Source organism: Macrotis lagotis, chromosome 1 (genome assembly GCF_037893015.1).
Source record: "Macrotis lagotis isolate mMagLag1 chromosome 1, bilby.v1.9.chrom.fasta, whole genome shotgun sequence".
Taxonomy (NCBI): Eukaryota; Metazoa; Chordata; class Mammalia; order Peramelemorphia; family Peramelidae; genus Macrotis; species Macrotis lagotis.
In genome coordinates, this window is record NC_133658.1 from 660,801,558 (window position 1) to 660,810,875 (window position 9,318).

The 9,318-nt window shown below is 32.4% G+C and overlaps 1 pseudogene; it reads left to right on the plus strand.

The window, feature by feature from the left end:
- The first annotated feature begins 8,415 nt into the window (after nt 1–8,415).
- LOC141506082 (putative prolyl-tRNA synthetase associated domain-containing protein 1) lies at nt 8,416–8,993 on the plus strand (annotated as a pseudogene).
- The last annotated feature ends 325 nt before the right edge of the window (nt 8,994–9,318 follow it).

The window sequence follows — 9,318 nt, forward strand, 5'->3', positions numbered from 1 at the left end:
TGTCAGATAGTGAGTTCTTATCCCAGGAGCTGATGTCTTTGGGTTTCCCAAATAGTAGATTGCTGTTGTCATTTACTGCAGTTTCTTATGAATCTGTGCTAATGTACTGATCCATTACTCTATTTCTTAACCAGTACCAAGCAGTTTTGATGACCGCTGCTTTATAATATACTTTTAGATCTGGTAGATCTAGACCATCTTCCTTTACATTTTTTTTTCATATCTTCCTTTGCTATTCTTGTCCTTTTGTTGTTCCAGAAGAATTTTGTTACTATTATCACTTTGGTATGGCAATGAATAAGTAATTTAATTCGGGCAGAATTGTCATTTTTACTATTTTAGCTGAACCTATCCATGAGCATTTGACATTTTTTCAGTCATTTAGATCTGACTTTATTTGTGTGAAGAGAGCTTTATAAATGTGTTCACACAGTTTCTGGGTTTGCCTTGGGAAGTAAATTCCCAAGTAGCTAATGTTGTCTCCAGTTATTTTAAATGGAATTTCATTTTCTATCTCTTGTTCTTGCGCTTCAGTGTTCATTTATAGAAATGATGATCATTAATGGTTTTATTTTATATCCTGCTACTTTGCTTTGTTACCAAGGAGTTTTTAAGATGATATTTCTCAGGTTCTCTAGGTATACCATCATATCATCTGTAAAGACTGAAAGTTTTGCTTTCTCATTGCCAAATTTGATTCCTTCAATGTCTTTTTCTTCTCTTACTGCTTCTGCTAGCATTTCTAGTAGTATGTTGCACAGTAATAAATGGCATCATTGTTTTGCCCCTGAATTTATTGGAAATACTCTGTTTATTCCCATTAAATATAATATTTGTGGATGATTTGATAGATATTATTTATTATTTTAATGAAAACTCCATTTATTCCTAAACTTTCTAGTGTTTTGATAGGAATATCTGTTGTATTTCATCAAATCCCTTTTCAGCATCTATTAGATGATCATAACATTTCCATTGGTATGTTTAATAATGCTGAGTATTTAACTAATGTTGAACAATCCCTGCCTTCCTGCCTGGTATAAATCTAACCCGATTATGTTGCTTTATTCTGGTAATAACTTGCTGTAGTCTCATTGCTAAAATTTTATTTAAGATTTTAAAATATATTTTATATATTTATTAATATATTTATAATAATATATTTATATATTATATATATTTATATATTTTTATATTTATTAGGGAGATTGGTTTTTATTTTCTTTGTCTGTTTGGATTCTTCCTGGTTTAGTTAACAACACTATGTTGGTGTCATAAAAGCAAATTGGCAGAACTCCTTTCTGTTCTATTTTTAAAAATAGTTTATATAGAATAGGAATGAATTGCTCCTTAAATGTTTGGTAGAATTCACTTGTAAATCCATCTGGACCTGGAGACTTTTTCATGGGGAGTTTATTGATGGTTTCTTCATTTTTTTCCCTCAAATGCAGTTATTTTAGCAATTATTTTTTTTTCTCTTAATCTGGGCAGTTTGTATTTTTGTAAATACTCATCCATTTCACTCAAGTTATACAATTTATTGGCATATAGCTTAGGAAAGTAGCTTTGAATTATTTCTTAGATTTCCTCTTCATTGGTGGTTAGTTCACACTCTTCATTTTTTTTATCCTGGTAATTTGTTTATTTCCTTTCTTTTTGTTAATCAGATAAACTAGATATTTGTCTATTTTATTGGTTTTTTATAAAATCAACTTTTAGTTTTCTTTTTTTGAGATCAGTGGATTCCTTGCTTTCCATTTCATAAATTTCTCCCTTGATTTTCAAGTTTTCTAATTTGGCATTTAATTGAAGATGTTTAATTTTTTCTAGCTTTTTTAGTTACATAACCATTCATTCATTCATTTCTGTCTCTATTTTATTCATATAGGCATTTAGAAAGATACAAAGTTTCCCCTCAAAATTGCCTTGCCCTGCATCCCATAAATTTTGTTTTGGTGTCCCATTATTATCATTTTCTTGAATATAATTATTATTTCTTTCATTTGCTATTTTATCCACACATTATCTTAGACAAAGCTATTTAATTTCTAATTAGGTCTTGATTTCTGTTTCCCTGATGCTTTGTTATATGTAAATTTTATTGCATCATGGTCTGAGAAGCGTGTGTTTATTATTTCTGCCTTTCAGCATTAGATTTTAAGGATTTTGTGCCCCAGGAAATGGTCAATTTTGGTGAAAATGCCACATACTACTGAGAAAAAGGTATATTATTTTTTATTGCCATTTTTTTCCTAGAGGTTCATCATATCTATGTTTTCTAAAATTTCATTCACCTTCTTAACTTCCTGCTTGTTTATTTTGTTGTTATATTTACCTAGTTCTGAGAGAGGGAAATTGATGTCTCCAGTTATTAAAGTTTTGCTGTCTATTTCACCTGAGAATTCATTCAGCTTTTCTTCTAGCAATTTGGAGGCTATATCACTAGGTGCATCCATGTTTAGTAATTATATAGCTTCCTTTCCAATGATATCTTTTAAGAAGATGTAATTTCCTTATCCCTTTTAATTAAATTGATTTTTATTTTTACATTGTCTGAGATTAGGATTGCTAATCCAGATTTTTTTTTACTTCTGCTAAGACTAAATATATTTTGTTCCAATCTTTTAACTTTATCCTGTGTGCATCTTACTGGTTCAAATGTGTTTCTTGTAAACAACATATTGTGGGATTCTGGTTTTTAATTCATTCTCCTATCCACTTCTGTTTTATGGGACAATTCATCCCATTCACATGTAGAGTTAAGATTAGTAATTCTGTATTTTCCTCCATGCTTTCTCCATTTATTTTTATTTCTTTCCTTTCCTCATTCCTCCTCCCCAACACTTTACAACCTTTCACCTTTGACTTTTTTTAGACATTCAACTTTCAGTTCATCTTCACATATACCTTCCCTTCCCTTTTATCAATCCCTTCTTCACTTGTTTCCCTTTTCCAGTCCTCATTCCCTGTAGATTAAAATTAGATTTTTAACTGAAGTTGGAATGCATTTTATTCCCTCAGTGAGCTAAACCAATGAATAGAATTTACTCAGCGCTCATTCTCCCTTCATTCCTTCTAAAATTATAAATCTTTTTAACTTGGTGTTATTTATTACTATAATAATATTTATCAAGTATCATCAATCACAGTTTAATTATCTGATGGCTTGACTATTTTTGTCAAGGTATAATCACAGATTGCTTACTTGATTGATAAGCAGCATTGTCTCAAACTGTATCAAATTATAATTAAAATCATTTTTTTTTTACCTTATCCCCTTTTCAAGTATCTTTAAAGTGTGCACAATCTTCCTCAGGAGCCAAAGTATTTTTCAAAGCAATATCATTTCTTGAATAATTTGTGCCACACCCCCAGGTCTATTGTCTTTCAAATTTAACCTCCTGTCTCCCCACCTAAGGCACTTAAACCCTTGTTAAGTGAAGCACCTGATGATGATCTAATTAACTGTAATAATCTTAAACATCTTTAAGTACTGGGAGGCTCTGGAGGTCTTACCTGGTAACAGAGACAATGTCTCAAGTCCTCTTCAGCTTTTTGTCTCATCTTGTACCTTTTCAGTTGAGACACAAGACACAGTTATACCTAGTTCATTCTCTTCAATTGCATTCTACCCTCTAATTATCCTTAGAGAAGTTCTAAAGAATTAGAAATGTTATGTCTTCCCTTTTAGGGTTGTATACAATTTGATAACTGAACAACCTTTTCTTTAAAACAGTCTTGTTTTTGCAGTCCCCTTTTCATTTACCATTTTTATACAACTCTTCAGTTGGATATTTGGTAAGTGCATATTCTCTACTCAGTTCTAGACTTTGTGTCAGGCAATTCTGAAAGTCCTCTATTTCATTGAACATGCATCTTTTTCCCTGACAGTATATGCTGAATTTTCCAGGTTAGTACATTCTAGATTATAATACCAGGTCCTTAACTCTCCAAAAATGTTATTCCAGTTCTTCTGATTCTTCAGTGTTGAAGCTGATAGGTCTTGTGTGTTAGTCTTATTTTGTTCCCTTTATATGTGAATTGTTTTATTTTTGCTATTTGCAAAATTCTCTCCTTTATTTGAGGGTTCGGGAATTTGGCTATTACAGCCCTTGGAGTTTTAATTTTGGGGTCTCATTCTGGCAGGTTTCTTTCAATGGTTAATCTGGCATCTTGTTCTAGTAGTTTTGGACAGTTTTCCTTCACAATTTCCTGCATGATGTTTTCCAGGTTCTTTTGTTGGTCCAGGCTTTCTAGTAGTCTGATGATTCATAGATCATCTCTTCTGGATCTATTTTCTAAACCATTTGTTTTATCCATAAAGCACTTTACATTTTCACCAATATTTTCCTGCCTTTTTATTTTGTTTGGCGGAATCTTACTCTTGTAAAAGATTGGTTTATAATTGCTTAATTCTAATTTCTAAGATTTTATTTTCTTCAATTATCTTCTTTGTTTCCTTTTACAGTTGATTATATTTACTTTTAATAGAGTTGATTTTTTTAGGCCAATTTTTCATAATTTTCTTACATTAATTTCATTTCTTTTTTTTCCATTTATCTTCTTCCTCTCCTTTGGTATTTAAATTCTTTTTGTAAGCTCTTTTGCATTTGAGTGCAATTTATAGACTGCTTTGATATTTGCCCTATGAGTGATTTTTCACTGCTCTCTTCTTCAGACATGAACTTGCTGTCAACTTTGTTAAGTAGTTTTCTATGGTGAAAATTCTTTTACCTTTTTTGTTCATCTCTGCTGTTTTAGTTCTGCTCCTGGGTTATATGGAATATAGATCCAAGCTTTTATTTTATTGGGGCTGGGTCCTGAAACCTGGCTCTTTGCTTATGCAGTCCAGGTCTTGCCTGTACAGACCCCCCCCCCCCCTCCCCCTTATGTCCATGTTCTGACTTAACAGAGTATTGTTCCCAATATAGACTTGTCTTTTATCCCATTTTCAGGGTTCAGACTGTGTTTTAAGTTCTGGTCCTCCCTGCTGGCTTACCATCTAGTAGCCAGGACCTATGTTATTATTAAGTGTTGGGACCTGGATTGCACTGTGGCTAAAAGTCTCTTACTGGCTTTCCTGCTCTCGGGTCTCTTGTACTGTACTTTTTCTTTTCCCCCAAAGAGACAGACCTTCACAGAAAATCCTACATAAGGTCTATATTTGACAACTTCTATGAATCTTGTCCTTTTCTTGATGGAATCTGTAGTTTGAATATCAGAGTAGAGACTTCTTTTAACTTTGTTAGGGAAAGACTCCGAGAGCATAGTTTCAAGCCACCATCTTAGCTCCATCCTTGAAGTGTCCAAATTTTCCTATAAACTTGAAGGATTCCTTGATCTAAATTCCATTAATGTTATATAACACGTTTTTCATAGATGATTCAAAAACATGAAAAAAATCATCTAATATAAGCTATTTGCTTAGTACTTCCTTAAGTATTTGTTTAATTTTTATAGTCTTTATCCTCAAAAATAATTTATGGAAATAATTTTCAGGTTTCTGATTTTCATTACAACAAGGAACCTCAGATTACAGGATCTGATCATTAAATACAAAGAAGTGATAAAATTTCATAAGACAATTTTCATAGTCCTTCATTATATTTTTATGTCTAATGGTTGAACAAAGGGATCTGTTCATGACTTTCTCCAAGATAACATTTTTGTTCAATATTTTCTTGAACATTGCATACTTGAGACTTAAATAATTTAAGGGAAAGCCAATATATTGAGTAGCAGTATCAGAAATTCAAAGATAGTCTATCAACACTTTTGAAGTGTACATTTTGGTGTGCTAAGAACTGAGGATACAAAGCAAGTTTAAAAAGTAAGATGTTCCTTTTAGAAATTTATGTTTTCATAGGGGAAACAAGATATAAATCAGTAGATTCATATAAGATATAATTAGATAATACATGGTAAAGTGGACTCAGTAATAACTGAACTTAAATTTTTCTATAAATACCTTCTAGCTGAATGACTTTAGGTAATTCATCTACCATCCATCATCCTGTTTATCTTTCTGTGAAAAGAAAAAAAAGACAAAAGGAAATTAGTGTCCTCTAAGTTTCCTACCCTTTTTATACCTGTGATCCTGTGAATCTGTGAGTAGATGAAAAACATTCATGATTGGGAAGTCCCTATGTTGTCACTCATAATTGAGAGAATCAAGGAGGGGTTAGGAAAAGATTGGGTTTGTTCTAAATCTTTTTTTAATTGAAACTTTATTTTATATTTTGAATTGCACGCATTGGTAGATTTTCAACATTCATCCTTAGCAAATTTATTAGTTCTACATTTTTCTACCATTTTACCTTCCCTCCCCACTCAAGATTTGTGACCAGTCTGGTAAAACTTTTATAAGTACAGTCATATTTAACATTGGCATATTAGTTATTTGTGAAAAGGGAGTTTGAAGGAAAGAGGAAAGAAAAAATCATGAGATTCAGCTGGATGTTTTAAAATGTATCATTTAAAGAAATCTTCTATAGCTAATAATACAATGAAATCATGAAATGTTAAAAAATTTTCTCAGGAAAAGGTGGGATTCTTAAATAATCTTCATTTTTCACATGAGATAATCACAGAAAATAAAGTTAAATGACTTAACTGGGTTTACAGTGCTAATGTTTGAAGACAGATTAGAATGTAGATCTTTTTTCACTGTAGTATCAGTAGTCTATTGAATGTGCCATTTAGTTGATTTTATTATAAAACTCTAATTTATAAATTAGAAATAAATAAGTGACAATTTCTTTTCAAAGAAAGGATTTAATTGTTGGAAATGTCATATTCAGAAAATTACAATGTAAAAATTGAATATCAAGAAAATAAAATAAAAAAGACTTTCTCATGGTCACTTATATCTAACCATGAGCCAACAGATTTGGCCTCTAAGAAAATTAAAGACACAAAGTTCTGCCATGTAAATACATTTAAACCATCTATCTGTACCTATCCAGCGGAGGTTAACAGATATAGTTATACCCCAAATTAATCAACTGATAATTTCTGTATCAGTACTGTGAAATGCATAAACACCATTCCACAATAACATCCTTGGTTACTTTATCCATGCCCTTGGAAATTCAATTAGAAAAGGCAATTACTCACTGAAAAAATAATCTTCTCCCTATACCCCCAGAAACAGATGAGCATTTCCTTCATAGATATTTGAATAAAGATTATCTTTCAAAATACTCAGAAGGGAAAAGGAAATCAATCCTCAGTCTTTTCATTTTTTATACATTTAATAATATTGTATTTGATCACAGAATTGGAAAACTAGCAAATATTTACACAGGTGTAATTTTCTATTTGGGAAATGTCTCTTCAGATCATAAGGTTTCACTAATGAACTGACTCATATGTCCTTGTTTGACCAATTTTTCTCAAGAGTTAAAGAAATTTTGCTTATTAGTACTTCAGGATAATCCTCTTTTGATACTAAATTTCGATTCTGTGAACACATTTTATGTGATCATAAGGCATATGTTTTAAATATATTACAATATTATGAGATGAATGCAATCCTAATATGGGTATTTGAAAAGATGGATTTAACTATTTATTAAGGCTCATAACTATAGGCAAATTCCATATGAATATATGTTCCAAGGATATAAAATAAATTAACCAATGAAGGAAATTAGAATAATCTCAAAAACATATGAAGTTAAAGTGAGTTAATATCGGAAATTTTCATTCTGTCCTACTTCCATGAAGGTTTTTCCATGATGGAATATTTCTACATTACCTTAAGTAATTCATTTATACTTCATGAAATGGTATTCTTCCTCTTTGGGTCAATTGCACAATGCATGTCTTTGAAGAGAGTGTTAATTAGGATTGGGTCAGAATATAGAACATTAAAACTGTTTAATCAGGGACAGCTAGGTGGCATAGTGGATAGAATCCTGGCCTTACAGTCAGGAGGAAATGAGTTTAAATGTCAGTTCAGACACATAATTACCTAGTTGTGTGATCTTGGGGAAATCACTTAACCCCATTGCCTTGTAAAAACTAAAATAAAAGCTGTTTAATCAGAATCAGTAATATTCTAAAATATTTTTCTTTTCCAACAATCAATGTTTGAATAAAATTAAATATGTGAGGGGAGAAAATAATATTTCAAGAATTCTGTTTCTAAGTATAATTCTTTTGGCTGTAGATGGACAAGAAAAAAAACCTACTTAAATTAGAAAATCCAAAGATAAATAAGACAAAATAAAGAGTAAAAGAAACTAAAAAAATGTTTAAACTATAAAAATTTTAAAAAGACAACAATATAAAGAAAAAAAAATATTCCTCATAAATTTTTAAAGTTTTACAAAAAGGGGCAGAGCGAAGATGGAAGCATGAGAACAGCCTTGCCTAGAAACTCTGCCCAAATATTCCAAAAACCTTAAAATTATGGATCTAGGCGGTGCCACGTATGCGGGCCGGTCCCAGGCCAGCCTGGGAGCCCCACAGCGAGCCATGGCCCGGCCTCGAGCTCCGCACGGTCCTGGAGGCGAGTTGCTGGACCTGGCCATCCCGGCCGAGAGCCTGGAGCAACCCGAGGTATTTACTGTTTGAAGAAATGATGCCTCATATCCAGCATTTGAAAGGAGCACACAGTAAGAACCTGTTTCTTAAAGACAAAAAAGAAGAAGAATTAATGGTTGGTAATGGTCCTTCACAAAAGGAAGATTAACTTGAATGATCTGGCCAAGCAACTTGGTGTTGGAAGTGGAAATTTGAGGTTTTCTGATGAAACGTCTATGCTAGAAAAGCTAAAAGTTGGCCAGGGTTGTGCCACACCCTTGGCTCTCTTCTGTGACCAGGGAGACCTAAAATTTGTCCTGGACTCTGCTTTTCTGGAAGGTGAATATGAAAAGGTATACTTCCATCCGATGATAAACACAGCTACAATGGGCTTGAGCCCTGATCACTTTCTCACCTTTGTGAAGAAGACTGGGCATGAGCCTATAATATTAAAATTAGATTAAATTCATGGGCCAGATTTTGAATAAAATGAAATTCTGGAAAAAAAATTATGGATCTAACTAATTTTTTTGAGTAACAGAACCCAAAGAAGGATCCAGTGTGGCAATTTTCCATTCCAGTGTAACCTGGAAGATAGTGGGAAAGCTCTGTTCCATGGGGATAGAGGCAGTGACAGCACAGAGAAGAATATCATGCTAGAGTCTTCCAGGAATAGCTTGCTGGATGCCTAGATGCCTGGATCCTGGGGAACACTGGCACTTGGCATCAGAAGCAGTTTACCTACATACCAATAAAGGAAACAATGAGCACAACTTGAAAGATCAGTAG